The following is a 15,540-nucleotide window of genomic DNA, read 5'->3' as shown; positions in this document are numbered from 1 at the left end:
AAACGACGAAACTGAAGTATGTACTGATTTCGCCGTGTCTACAGTCAAGTATGAAACGATTTGCACGCAACTCATTCCAGACAACGAGTGGCGCAACTCAATGTCGTCCTGCAATCTAGGCTGAAGTCTTGCAGTGTCGCATGCTGTGATATACCCGTCACAGCCTGTATTTCTTGTGGGCCTCGGCAGTTGACCCATGTCTTGCAGGGATCGTGTTTGGTAGTATATGATCGTGTAGGCAGGGGCACCGACTTGGTGGGGGGGGGGGGGGGGACAAGGTACTTTGTGCCTCCCCAAATATTTAGAAGCAGGATCTCGCCATCCCCTATGGCCGGTATTACACTATCATATTTCTTTGTCAAAGATGTGATCAAATATATTTGACAAAGATCTTTGACGTAGCGCTATAAGGGGTATTAAACTGTCATCATATTTTTCGTCAAAGTTCAAGCTGGCCTGCAACAACAACTTGTTATTAACCGCAGCAGTTGCATGTACCACAACTGCATATGCAGATGAGAAGCAGGAGAAAAGAAAAGGAAACATAGCTGCGTGAAGCTGTGGGTTTTACGATGACACGATGAAAGCATTCAACAAAACTTGTTACGTGAGCTTATAGTGAAGGACGTCAAGTCATACATCAATTACTTAAGAATGGATACGCATACATTTCTGTATGTGCTCAATGAAGTGTATCCTCATATCACAAAGTACAGTATTCACTTATGAACTGCTACATCTGCAATCGACAGGCTCACTATAACACTCCAATTCCTTGCTACTGAGAGAGTTGGGTTGGGTTAGGTTAGGTTATGTTAGGTCAGGTCTCCAATCTTCATAATCTATTTTTGTATTCAGCGTGTCTCACGTCGTAAAGCACCTCATCAGCTTCATACATCTCTATTAATTTTGTAATTGTCGGCATACACCAATTTTATTTACCTGCAATGTTTATAAAAACACTACAGACGACAGAATGCAGCTATGCTAGCGCTCCATGTGGTAACATGTCACATTGCAGTGAACAGAAGACAAGCGACTTCTTTGATAAAATCTACAGCGAGACCCTAGATTTGATCAAATATTGGACGACATTTGACAAGGTTCCCTATTACACTGTCAAATATCTTTGACAAAGATATTGGACAAAGAAATTTGATAGTGTAATACCGGTCTACCCCCCCCCCCCCCCCAATGCTCAAACACACACGTCTGAGCCCTCCCCCTTTACCAGTATATCTGTTAAACTTGCATGTAGATTGTTGCAATAGATCATAATAGAAAAATGCCGATTTCGCGAGCTACTGCTAGCTCATCTCTGCTACTGCTCTAACCTCTGCACGTGACGAGCTGTCTTGAAGGGATTTCTGACGCTTCAGTCCAAGCCTCTTATCGTTTGAGTTTCGATCACACGGTGGATATTGTCAATGGCCACTCAAGTCTTCCTGTGACACAGTCGAATAATTAATCAGTCTCACATCTCTTACTGGCCATTTTAAAATGGACAAGGGTTTAATTACGAAGATACGTGCTAATGCACCAAGTGTTAGTGATGGTGAACTTAGATATAGCGTCCGTGGTGTAATGTGTGAAAACGAAAACTAAGAAAGTGACTAAAGTGTGACGTTACCAAAAATTCTTTCCAGGAAAAAGCAACGTAGTTATCAGCCCTCTTGGAGACAGCAGTTTGCATGGACTGAATACAATGCGATAAAATATATTATTTTTTCAAATATTTGAAGAATATCGTTCTCAGTTTTCTTACCAAATGGAAAAACTTTCAGGTAGACTCGTTTTTGGAATTAGAAGAAAGGGATAGAAGAGTTGAAAGTGGAAACATCAGGCTGCCACAGAGAGGCTGTACAGAAATTCATATACTTAAAATTGTATGTCAATGTATTTAGATAGATTTCAAAAGAAAATTAAAGAAAACTATGATTGTTTACTAAAAATCATATCTTCCTCCCGTTACAAAGCTGTGCAGGGGCTTGAATACAATAGCCTACTGATGAAACAAGTAACTTTGGCAATTTATTTTGCCTTCGATGTGAAGATAATGTGTCTTCAGCGTGAAACTTATAAATGGGCATCCCATGAAGTACAAAATGAAATTTCGGCTATTCTGAGTCATACATTTCTTAGAAAATTATAGAATGAAATCAAAAGTGCACATTATTTTGCAGTTACAGCAGATGAAACAAGGAATATAGCCGCTAAATAGCAGTTTAATGTCTGTAACAATATAATGCAAAGGACAGTTGCTGCTCACCGTATAGCGGAGATGCGTTGCAGAAAGGCATAACAAAAAGACTGTCAGAAAGTTAGCTTTCGGCCAACAAGGTCTCTGTCAAAAATAGACAAAGGCCTTGTTGGCCGAAAGATAACTTTCCAACGGTATAAACCACAAGCAGTTAAAATGTTTTTAAATATGTATCTGCCTCGACCATGTAGAAAATTGTGCAACACGCAGCACATCTGTAAAATATTTTTATTTAAGTTCCAGAGATATGTTCAAAGGTTTACCAAAAATTCTGCTCTCTTTAGCAAGATGTCGAAACTACATTTCAGTATATCTTCTAGCCCTATAGAGACTTTAGCTGAAACTATTTATTAACGGATAAGAAATTGACTCCGTGTGAAGTCAGTAAGAAAGATGACATACCTAAATCTTAATCAACAACGATTACAAAGGAAAGTAATCAGTATTTTCAGACGACTGCCTGCACCGAGGAGATTAAATGTCATTCTCAATTAACTTTACGTGAAGCAACGAATTCTTGAACGCAGATGAATCTATCTCTTTCACACTTGCACCAACGTCAATTAACATGGATCTGATAGCCAACAACAATACGGAGAAAAAGTTTTAGTTGTTGTAATACAGCGATCCACGGTCAACTGACTTCTACTTCAACATCTACAGCTACATGATTACTATAGAATTCACATTTAAGTGCTTGGCAGAGGGTTCATCGAACCACAATCATACTATCTCTTTACCATTCCACTCCCGAACAGCGCGCGGGAAAAACGAACACCTAAACCTTTCTGTTCGAGCTCTGATTTCTCGTATTTTATTTTGATGATCATTCCTACCTATGTAGGTTGGGCTCAACAAAATATTTTCGCATTCGGAAGAGAAAGTTGGTGACTGAAATTTCGTAAAAAGGTCTCGCCGCGACGAAAAACGTCAATGCTGTAATGACTTCCATCCCAACTCGTGTATCATATCTGCCACACTCTCTCCCCTATAACGTGATAATACAAAACGAGCTGCCCTTTTTTGCATCCTTTCGATGCCCTCCGTCAATCCCACCTGGTAAGGATCCCACACCGCGCAGCAATATTCTAACAGAGGACGAACGAGTGTAGTGTAAGCTGTCTCTTTAGTGGACTTGTTGCATCTTCTAAGTGTCCTGCCAATGAAACGCAACCTTTGGCTCGCCTTCCCGACAATATTATCTATGTGGTCCTTCCAACTGAAGTTGTTCGTAATTTTAACACCCAGGTACTTAGTTCAATTGACTGCCTTGAGAATTGTACTATTTATCGAGTAATCGAATTCCAACGGATTTCTTTTAGAACTCATGTGGATCACCTCACACTTTTCGTTATTTAGCGTCAACTGCCACCTGCCACACCATACATCAGTCTTTTCTAAATCGCTTTGCAACTGATTCTGGCCTTCGGATGACCTTACTAGACGGTAAATTACAGCATCATCTGTGAACAACCTAAGAGAACTGCTCTGATTGTCACCCAGGTCATTTACATAGATCAGGAAGAGCAGAGGTCCCAGGACGCTTTCCTGGGGAACACCTGATATCACTTCAGTTTTACTCTATGATTTGCCGTCTATTACTACGAACTGCGACCTTCCTGACAGGAAATCACGAATCCAGTCGCACAACTGAGACGATACCCCATAGGACCGCAGCTTGAATAGAAGTCGCTTGTGAGGAACGGTGTTAAAAGCTTTCCGGAAATCTAGAAATACGGAATCAACTTGAGATCCCCTGTCGATAGCGGCCATTACTAAGTACGAATAAAGAGCTAGCTGCGTTGCACAAGAGCGATGTTTTCTGAAGCCATGCTGATTACGTATCAATAGATCGTTCCCTTCGAGGTGATTCATAATGTTTGAATACAGTATATGGTCCAAAACCCTACTGCAAACCGACGTCAACGATATAGGTCTGTACTTCGATAGATTACTCCTGCAACCCTTCTTAAACACTTGTGCGACCTGCGCAATTTTCCAATCTGTAGGTACAGATCTATCAGTGAGCGAACGGTTGTATATGATTGCTAAGTAGGGAGCTATTGTATCAGCGTAATCTGAAAGGAACCTAATCGGTATACACTCTGGACCTGAAGACTTGCCCGTATCAAGCGATGTGAGTTGCTTCGCAACCCCTAAAGTATCTACTTCTAAGAAACTCACGCTAGCAGCTGTTCGTGTTTCAAATTCTGGAATATTCCATTCGTCTTCCGTGGTGAAGGAATTTCGGAAAACTGCGTTCAATAACTCAGCTTTAGCGGCACAGTCGTCGATAACAGTACCATCGGCACTGCGCAGCGAAGGTGTTGACTGCGTCTTGCCGCTTGTGTACTTTACATACGACCAGAATTTCTTCGGATTTTCTACCAAATTTCGAGACAATGTTTCGTTGTGGAACCTATTAAATTCATGTCGCATTGAAGTCCGTGCCAAATTTCGCACGTCTGTAAATTTTAGCCAATCTTCGGGATTTCAAGTTCTTCTGAACTTCGCATGATTTTCCGTTGCCTCTGCAACAGCGTTCGAACCTGTTTTGTGTACCATGGTGGATCAGTTCCATCTCTTACCAATTTATGAGGTATGAATCTCTCAATTGCTGTTGGAGACACGTGTATGTTAGCGTTTATAACCGCCACACAGAGGAGAAATTGCCTGCCTTTTTTTCAATTATAACTATTCTTCATTCCATAAATGTTGGCACACGGGGTTTACTACTTTTAAACTGACTGTTTATGATTTTCTTACTAAATAAGAGAAGCAAATGACATCCTGCTCGTCAGACTCCACAACGAAACCGACGCACGGCAACGCTGCATCGGCAAACCATAGCGGCGCCGCTGGACAACAAAGGAGTCGCTTCCCTTTCCAGTATCGCAGCATCACGTGTCAGGTCGGTTCGTTGCACAGAAGCGCATCTTGGCGGCTTCGTATAAAGACAGCCCTGGTCATTTCATACCATCTACAACCCTTCTAAGTCTCTCGGTACAGTTTTCATTCCCTAAATCGTTTCAGGCAAATGCCGGGATGGTTCCTTTGCAAGGGCACGGGCGATTTTCTTCCCAATCCTTACCTAACCCGAGCTTGCGCTCCGTCTCTAATGACCTCGTTGTCGACGAGACGTTAAACACTAACCACCACCACCACCACAGTTTTCATATACTATGTATACCGTATACCGATGACTTAGCAAGCGAAGACTTCTGCAGAAGTGTCTTTGTAAATCACAAGTAGTCAAAAGCAAAGAGAAATTCATGTATCCCACAGGTATTACTGCTGTAGAGTCTGCACAGCATAAAGTAGCAGATGCGCAGTGACCAATTTTCGTCCAAAGCTCTAAGGCGATGACAGAACGAGGGGCACCCTCAGCAGTCTTTGTCAGATTTTTCGGAAACTATTCAGTAAAAAAAATTGTTTTTGCTTTAATTGTAGCTTTATATGTCAGCTTCGTGATGTTGTGCCCATCATTTTACTGAGATATTTGGATGTAAATAAGACACTGTACAAAATTCTAAACAGCTTGCAATGAAAAACGGGGGTAATTGTGATTTTGCGTTTGGTGCATATTACTTAATATGTTGCTGCATATGAAATTTAGCTGACATACACTCCTGGAAATGGAAAAAAGAACACATTGACACCGGTGTGTCAGACTCACCATACTTACTCCGGACACTGCGAGAGGGCTGTACAAGCAATGATCACACGCACGGCACAGCGGACACACCAGGAACCGTGGTGTTGGCCGTCGAATGGCGCTAGCTCCACAGCATTTGTGCACCGCCGCCGTCAGTGTCAGCCAGTTTGCCGTGGCATACGGAGCTCCATCGCAGTCTTTAACACTGGTAGCATGCCGCGACAGCGTGGACGTGAACCGTATGTGCAGTTGACGGACTTTGAGCGAGGGCGTGTAGTGGGCATGCGGGAGGCCGGGTGGACATACCGCCGAATTGCTCAACACGTGGGGCGTGAGGTCTCCACAGTACATCGATGTTGTCGCCAGTGGTCGGCGGAAGGTGCACGTGCCCGTCGACCTGGGACCGGACCGCAGCGACGCACGGATGCACGCCAAGACCGTAGGATCCTACGCAGTGCCGTAGGGGACCGCACCGCCACTTCCCAGCAAATTAGGGACACTGTTGCTCCTGGGGTATCGGCGAGGACCATTCGCAACCGTCTCCATGAAGCTGGGCTACGGTCCCGAACACCGTTAGGCCGTCTTCCGCTCACGCCCCAACATCGTGCAGCCCGCCTCCAGTGGTGTCGCGACAGGCGTGAATGGAGGGACGAATGGAGACGTGTCGTCTTCAGCGATGAGAGCCGCTTCTGCCTTGGTGCCAATGATGGTCGTATGCGTGTTTGGCGCTGTGCAGGTGAGCGCCACAATCAGGACTGCATACGACCGAGGCACACAGGGCCAACACCCGGCATCATGGTGTAGGGAGCGATCTCCTACACTGGCCGTACACCTCTGGTGATCGTCGAGGGGACGCTGAACAGTTCACGGTACATCCAAACCGTCATCGAACCCATCGTTCTACCATTCCTAGACCGGCAAGGGAACTTGCTGTTCCAACAGGACAATGCACGTCCGCATGTATCCCGTGCCACCCAACGTGCTCTAGAAGGTGTAAGTCAACTACCCTGGCCAGCAAGATCTCCGGATGTGTCCCCCATTGAGCATGTTTGGGATTGGATGAAGCGTCGTCTCACGCGGTCTGCACGTCCAGCACGAACGCTGGTCCAACTGAGGCGCCAGGTGGAAATGGCATGGCAAGCCGTTCCACAGGACTACATCCAGCATCTCTACGATCGTCTCCATGGGAGAATAGCAGCCTGCATTGCTGCGAAAGGTGGATATACACTGTACTAGTGCCGACATTGTGCATGCTCTGTTGCCTGTGTCTACGTGCCTGTGGTTCTGCCAGTGTGATCATGTGATGTATCTGACCCCAGGAATGTGTCAATAAAGTTTCCCCTTCCTGGGACAATGAATTCACGGTGTTCTTATTTCAATTTCCAGGAGTGTATTTAATTTTTCTTTCGACTGCTGTCACCAATCTCCAGAAAACTGAGCTCACATAGCATACTCATTTGCGATCGCGCCTCCCCAGCGAAAAAGCCAGAGTGGAGCATCTACAGCATTTCTCAGATTTTATAAACGGTTTGAGATACCGAAATGAGAATTTGGCAAATGGTAGCAAGCAAAAATGAGAGTATTTTCCCATATGGTTATCTACCGTGTTATTCCACTAACTACAGACTTTCTCGATGGAAGAGGTGTAAGGGGGTATCGAAAGCAAGAAACAAGTGGCAGGTGTATACCTAGACCTGGAAAAAGGATTTTATTGTGTGAATGTTGACATCATATTAGACAAGCTATGGAACATGGGCATTAGAGGCACGGTTTATGACCTAATAAAGTGTTATATGAGCAATAGAAAACAGTTTGTTCTACTTAAAACGGAAAGTGGTGTCTACAAATCAGAGATCACTTACATAAAATATGTCGTGCCCCAGGGCTCCATATTGGGCCCCCTTCTGTTCTTGATCTATGTAAATGATATTAAATACTGTACTATATGTTCCAAAATTGTTCTGTATGCCGATGACACGTCCATTGTGTGTAAAAAGGAGTCATGTAATGAACTAGAGGCCGAGTGTAATAATGTGACAAAAGAAATTGTTCAGTTTTTTAATGAAAGCCACTTAAATGTAAGCACCAGTAAAACAGGGTTTAACAAAAGCATTTTGAATAAAGAAATTAAATTATACATTGGCAACGACTTGGTAAAGAAAGAGTCTAGTGTAAAATTCCTTGACGAAACAATCCAAAGCAACCTGAAATGGGACACACATATTGACTCCCTAACAACAAAGTTGTCAAAAAATATATTTGCAATCAGTACTGGTAGCAAGTTCTGTAAAGACACTGTAGCCTTAAAGACTGCATACCATGCTCTTTTCTCTTCTCACTTGAACCACAGCATTGAAATTTGGGGGGCAACAACCAAAGTTAATCTAGATAAGCTACCCATTCTTCAAAAAAGGGGTGTAAGAATAATCTGTGGAGCAAAATATAGGGAATCTTGTCGCAGCTTGTTTCCAAAAACAGGAGTGTTAACTGTTACAAACACATACATTCTAAAAGCCATATTGCTTGTGAAAAGACGACACCCAAACACTTATTCAGATTTCCACCAGTACAATACAAGAAATATAGATAGATTGTACATTGGCAGCCAGAGAACAGCTCTTTACGAAAAGGGCCTCAGTACACAGGTATAAAATTAGCTAATGCACTGCCTAGCGCAATCATGGCTCTTCCTACAATTAACCTGAAACATCAGCTTAATAAATTTTTAGTAAAACACCATTTCTACACATTAGAAGAGTAATATACTTATATGAAGAACAACAAATGCTTTTTTAAATTATGTGAATAGAAATCAGTAAACATCTTATTGTAATTTTGTTGTAAATTAATGATGTATTCAGAAGAATGTGTCTTGTTTATTGTACAAATAACTTTAATCATTACTGTTTCTTTGTACATGTGCAGTGTACCATTCGATGTTGAATAAAGCTATTATTATTATTATTATTACCTAATTTTTAAGGTCTATCGATAGCTGGTCAAGCGAGAAATATTATGAGTTTTGGAACAATATAAGTGGATAAATTACACATTTATTTTGCATGCATGATGTGCGATTTCATAAAATAGTCACCTTACTTTTCCTCACTTAATAAATCACTGTTTCAGAATACTCTCGGAATTGCAAATGTACAACATGTGAGGTGAGACTGCGTAAACTCTACTGTGTTTTGGCAAAAGAAGCAAATTCTAACATACCGAAATTCGCCACTTAAGACACTTCTCTGAAAGTTACAAATGGTTAACAAGCCATGTGACAATAAATCGCTGAGTTTTTGGTAGTATCCTATTTAGATACAAATGAAAATAGAGGTGACAGATGTTTTAGAGTGATCACCATGTAAGCGCAGGTGCGGAGGAAGCCCACTTAATATTTAAAAAAGATCTGAGTGTAGGCACTTCCCCTCCAGCGCTTGGCATTTCCCCTACAACACCTTACCGCAGCTTCCACCACTATTGCTCTCTGCACTCGTGCCCTGCAATCTGTGCATCTACTGGTCACCGTATTCTGCCTGGGCTCAAACAGGGGAGATGACAGACACGCTACAAAGTTTTCAATATGCTAACGAGCAAGCAGTTTAACCAATTATCATACACTACTTGAAGAATATGTGAAGACCCGGAAGACATCCTCAAATGTCAACATAACTTAGGACATGTACACACCATCAGTGGGAATGTAAATGATTAAGACAGGTGGAACAGCCTCCAGTGTGCATTAATTTTGTTATTAGGCCTGATAGGGTGCACAGGGGCATAAACAGCATCAGACATTGAGTTACCATTGTGATGGATACATGGACCCACAGACACCACAGGTGTGAGATAGCGTTATCAGCAGCCCAGTACCCGATAAGAGTTTGAAAGATACCTCATTGTGGGCCTCCATTTGTCCGGCTAATAGAATGGTGTAATGTCCAGATTTGTGGGGGCTTCGGATCTGACAGTGGCCCATTGTTGGACTGTGTGGGAACATGAGGGCAGCCAAACTAATCGTTAGGGTTCCAGTGTACCTTGTCTGCCCTCCACAAGAGTGGGTAGCCATACTGTGCAGCTAACACATTCCAACCTCTTCACATCTGTGCCTCCCATTTGAGAACAAGTAATGGACTCCCTTCAACGTTCTGTCACTCGCCACCACTGGTCAGAAACTAGCAGCAACTGGACAGAGAATTACGTCACATGTGTAGGCTGTCATTAACACCACAGCACAAATGACAGTCGTCGGAGTGGTACTGTGATGGGAAGCATGGACTGTTCACGATTGGTGTTGCACTGAGCTAAGTGTTGAATCGCAGTTCTATGGCACCTATGATTATCATCATGTGCAAATATGGCGGCGCGATCTGTGGCAAGGTCCCATTTTCCAATGTTTTGAGAGACATAGTAGTGTTGCTCCTGGGAGCATAGTGTGAGAAGCCATCAGCTACTATTGGTGGGATACTCTGATCGCACAAAGGGCACATCAAAGCTATAATGCGTCCTCATGTATTACCTCTCATGCAACAGTGTCGTGGTGCCAATTTTTCATGAGGACAATGCTCGTCCACACATGGCTCACGTCTCTACGAACTGTCTGTGTGATGATAAACTAATCTCGCGGCGAGCAAAAACCCCATCTCTGTTCCCAATAGAGCGTGTGTGGTACCAGCTCGCACGTGAATTCTTGTCTCACTGCCAGTATCCAGGATACAAAGGACCAGTTTCAACTGTTGTGGGCTGCCTTGCCCCCTGCCTAACCAAGTTCGTGCATGGATGTCCAGGCCCAAGAGGGAGTGCAACGTCATACTGATAAGTGGGCTCTTACTCCCAAGTTCTTTGTAAATTTGGCTCGAATTTGTGAGCTAATCACTGAAATAACATCACATATTCTCTCAGTCAGTAAGATATCATTTCGTTTCCTCCTCTCTCTGTGGGCTTCACTTTTTGTTCAGGGAGTATATGCACTTAAACTATACACCTCAAGTGTGTATTGCGATATACATACACTAAAACTGTACAGTTTAAGTTACGGATATGTGTATATATCAGGAGTAAACTGTAAAGGATTTGAGAAGAGCAACTTTTAACTATTTGTCAAAAAGATACTGAATCGAGTATCGAAAAAGAGTTCTATAGTGGTAGTGGAGATCCAGACACAGAGTACTAACAAAAAAAAGTCATCCTAAATAAACCAAAGCTAGTATCGAGAAATAGTTTACCTTTGTAGCTCAATGGGGGACTGTGTTTCACAGTTCCGAATATATATACTCATCAGTATTAGATAGGAATGGATACAACATAAACTTTATTTACTGGCAAGGACACGAATAGAGATCGTGATAAAAAAGCTCCACAGCTGTAGTGAAGATTTCGATACAAGTATGAACTAAAAGTAAAATACACATCTACACAAGTGGCGCGTATCATGAGCAAATCCTAAATTTCAGAAAAAGAACTTTAACAATTTATGGGAAAGATACAAACTGAGTAACGTAAAAAAGCGCTGCAGCTGTAGCGGGAACAAAGATCAACAGTACGAAGTACAAATTATACATTTATTATAAAGAAGATTGATGAATCGATTAAATAATATAGCTCCACCCGAAACAGAAGAGATATTTTGTATCTCATAATACACAACAGAGAATAAAAATACAATCCGTAAATCAACGCAGCAATAATGACAAAAAGAAACGCAATCCAAAATGCGCATAATCTAGTGAAATCACATAAGCAGTTACCGTTACGTCACTGGTCATAGCCAATGCTTACATCGTAAATTACGTCTAGACCTACTCAAAGTAAATCTAAATATAATTTTAACCACCCGCCGGATTTTGAAAATTAGTCTTGTCCGCATAAAAATATGAAACGCCAAACCTATCAATCAGAATAAACATTTCCCTGCGTGGATAATGGTTTGCTTTAAAAACAGTTGAAATAACAAAACTGTGTGATGTAACAATTTCTGATAACTCTGATTTCTGGGAAACAAGTCGACTGCCTGATAATCGTACGTTCAAAAAGAAAAAAGGGCCAATCACTAAAAAAGTTTATTAGAACAACATGAATGTTGTATGTCTTGCTGCTAACCGGAAAGCGAAAGACGAGGAGTGCTTATACAGTTAACAACACATTGCCAATCAACCTCATGAATTTAATACACAGCCAATGATGCTACTATCACACATAGTGGGTAAAGCGAGTGGTACATCTCGGATTATTGTTAAAATACTGAGGAATGCAATCAACACAGGTGATTGGTTAAAAATCATTCATGCGACACATCCTAGAATATTGCTTAAGTGAGTGGGACTCGTATCAAATAGGACTAGCGGAGGATATCGAACATATACAGAGATGGGCACAGGTTTGTTTAATCAGTGGGAGACTGTCACAGAGATGCTTAAGGATCTGAACTGGCAGACTCTTGAAGACAGGCGTAAATTATACCGAGAAGTCTGTTAACAAAGTTTCTAGATCTGGCTTTAAATGATGACTCTAGGAGTATACTACAATCCCCCACGTATCGCTCACATCGGGATCGTGAAGATAAGGTCAGAATAATTGCTGCACGCACAGAGGCGTTATCATTCCTCACGCGCTCCATGTGTGAATGGAACAGGAAGTAATCCTAGTAACTGGTACAATAAACCGTACACTCTACCATGCACCTCACAGCGGTTTGCTGAGTATATACGAATGTAGATGTAGGTACTAACGAGATGAGCTTCTTACTACATAAAATCGTATTCGTTTTGTTTTTGCCATCGAGGAACAGAAAATTTTATTCTTTAACAAGATTTCTCTTTCCTTTCAGATACCTTGAAACGCGAGAACGAACTATTTATATCATAAACAACATCAAATCTTACTTTGTTATGTAGCCACGGAAGCACTCCAGAGAACGATTGACTCGTCGCAATAGTAACGTACTCGAAACAAGAAAAGACAGGAACTATTTAATACATTACGGAGCCGTTACTTTTTGTACACGCCTGCTTACTAAGTTCGCATAAAAGGAATTTATCAGTCTGATGTAATGTGCCACTTACCAGTCTACTATGAAGTTCAGTAATGTTAAGAGAAGAGTAGCCTCTACTTATTTCTTCGCAACGAAGTTATTTGGCCAGCTGAAATAAAAACAGAAATCTGAAATCCACTATTGAGAAAAAGATTAGTTTCCGTAATCTAATATGTACAATTTACAAAGAAAGCACTCCGAAATATTTCTAAAGCATTGAAACGCGTATTACAGGTACCAAACACTATTACCGGTACCATTCTCTACTCGACCGATAACGAAACAGTTTCAACGACTGTTTTACGAGTCACTGTAACTTCCATATCACTTTTGACTTATACGTAACACACTAAGGCATTTATCGTGTTGCCCTGCTACGTGTATCTGTCTTTACATGACCTTTCATTCCCTCATTACTGTGACAATAACGGTACGCACCATTCGAGAAGAACGCCAGATCTTCGGGAAAATATGATTCTTAGCATATTAAAAATTTTACATCTGCATAATAAAAAACAAGAAATTTTCACTTTTCAGTTGGCCAAAACATGTCTGTCCTATTGCTCCTCTTCCAAAGAATGTATCGTGTACAAGTGAAGATCGGGCAACAATGAGTAATGCGATTTCCTTTGAAATGTGGACCACAGCCAACGTTTATACGTACAGGTGCGGCGTGAATGATGTCCGTTCTCAATAACTGTGACAAATTAAAATTCCTACTTCGCAGGTAAAGCCCATTAATACTGAAGAAATATTAATATTGAGAAAAAATTATTAGTTGCAGTTTGGATGAAATGCTAAACGATGAGTTCTTGAAGAAGGCAGAATACATCGGCACTCACAAATAGGCCTACTTCGTGACGTTTACTTGTATTGAAGTTTTTGATAAATTATTCCGGTAATTTTACCTCATAAAACAAAGTACACAACAAAAGATTGAAATATGCAAGCTGATATTTGCTTTATGTTACATTTTTACAAATACATATGCCATGAATTCAAGAATACGAGAAACAGAAACCCTGAAATCACATTTTCGTTTCGTTTTTACAGGGTGACCAACAACAGAAAAGAAATTTTTGTGCAATGATCTGTGATGAGCAGAAGTAACTTATTTACAATAATTCGTGTGCAGGAACGGAATTATAAAGGAATGCTTAAGCGTGACAAATGCTTATCACATCTCTAGTTAATAAAGGTTAAAGACTTGTTTATCACTTTCACATTTGCAGTAGTCTTTCTGAACAGTTGAATTCATAGTTACGCAGGGCTTATACGGCATGCTTTAACCCGATAGATTTTCTTCACCTTTTTCAAATGCGTCAGTAAACAACGCCTAAATACGATCGGAAAATAATTAGTTGTTATGTTGAAGGCAGACAAAACTTTAGCTGGCAGTATTTGTTCAGAGAGAGGAGGGGAATAAGTGGCACTATGTATTATCTGATCGGAAGATTAGGTGCTTATGTTTTGGGAACACCATCACACTATCTTCTAGAGTGAGGACACAACACTGCTGATGGTCATACATTTGTCACTTGGGCATCAGTCTGTACTTTTAATTAAAGAATGTCTCTTCCTCCTTCCTTCCATCTTGCACTCATTCATAACAACATCTGGGTAGTTTCCTCCTCAGCACAGATACACAGAGACGTAGCGTCTCAACATACATCATTTGTGTTACACAACACGATACACTAACATCCTGTTGTCGCAGTCCCTCCTCCCGCGGTCAGAAGTAACTTTTGTGCGCAGACACTTCACTCGGCGCTGCCGTCCCTGGTTAGCGATAGTCTTTGGGGTGCTGTCCCCAGAGATGCCCCTTTCGACACCGCCCCCCCCCCCCAAATAAACCCTGAAAGAGCGAGAAATGTTTGTCGGAAGCTGATGCCCGACGCTTATAGCTGCTGGTCCTGCGTGAGTTCGCATGACTGGCCGTGACCAACGCTTCTGTGAGACATGACTGGATCGTTTCTTGTCACTATTATTATTACTTGAAGTACTGCAGATGCTGTCGGTAGGATGGCATTGATCAACCTCGTTGACGGTTGTTGATTGGAGGCAGCATAAGGCTGATAGGGTGCAAGCTGCAGTGGAACCCTTTCTACAGTCAAAGCAGTTGAGAGTATGCTAGCAAAAATACACAATTGTTTTCAAAATAAAGAAATTATCTGTGCAACACTGTTGGACCTCAGGAAAGCTTTTGATATGACCTCTCTCAATATTCTCATAAACAATCTCTAGCACTATGGAGTGCGAGATAATGCTCTATGCCTGATGTAGTCATACATCGACAATAGAAAACAGTTAGTTGAGGTAAATAATCAAATGTCGGAATGTCTCCCAGTTGTAAAGGGTGTACCTCAAGGATCTGTTCTCAGACATTTCCTTTCATTAGTTATATAAATGCTTTACCTGCAGTTGTACCATGTGACGTGGTGCTGTATGTTGATGACACAACATTCATCACATGTGATACCAATCTTGAATATGTGCAACACAGCATGGCAGTGGCAGTGGAGAGGTGCATTACTTGGTTTGAGGGAAATGAACTGCAGGAGAATGATAGCAAACCTGAAGTAATTCAATCTGAATGCT

The 15,540-nt window shown here is 41.7% G+C and overlaps 1 protein-coding gene across 10 annotated transcripts in view; it reads right to left on the bottom strand.

Annotated features, from left to right (window-relative positions):
- The window catches only part of LOC126284740 (uncharacterized), a 624,884-nt gene extending 611,343 nt beyond the window's left edge, over positions 1 to 13,541 (bottom strand). For 7 of the 10 annotated variants that reach the window (XR_007551536.1, XR_007551538.1, XR_007551543.1 and 4 more), the window contains exons 1-2: positions 13,381 to 13,532; positions 12,974 to 13,051 (exon numbers count right to left, since the gene is read on the bottom strand). The gene's annotated coding sequence lies outside the window, so the exon portion shown is untranslated. Of the gene's footprint in view, positions 1 to 12,973; positions 13,052 to 13,380 lie in introns of all 10 variants that reach the window. The other 3 variants (XR_007551535.1, XR_007551537.1, XR_007551545.1) reach the window with 2 other exon arrangements.
- Positions 13,542 to 15,540: the final 1,999 nt, after the last annotated feature.

Source organism: Schistocerca gregaria, chromosome 8 (genome assembly GCF_023897955.1).
Source record: "Schistocerca gregaria isolate iqSchGreg1 chromosome 8, iqSchGreg1.2, whole genome shotgun sequence".
In the NCBI taxonomy this organism is placed as follows: domain Eukaryota; kingdom Metazoa; phylum Arthropoda; class Insecta; order Orthoptera; family Acrididae; genus Schistocerca; species Schistocerca gregaria.
Note: the sequence above shows the minus strand (reverse complement) of the source record. Positions and strands in the feature narration are given on the sequence as shown.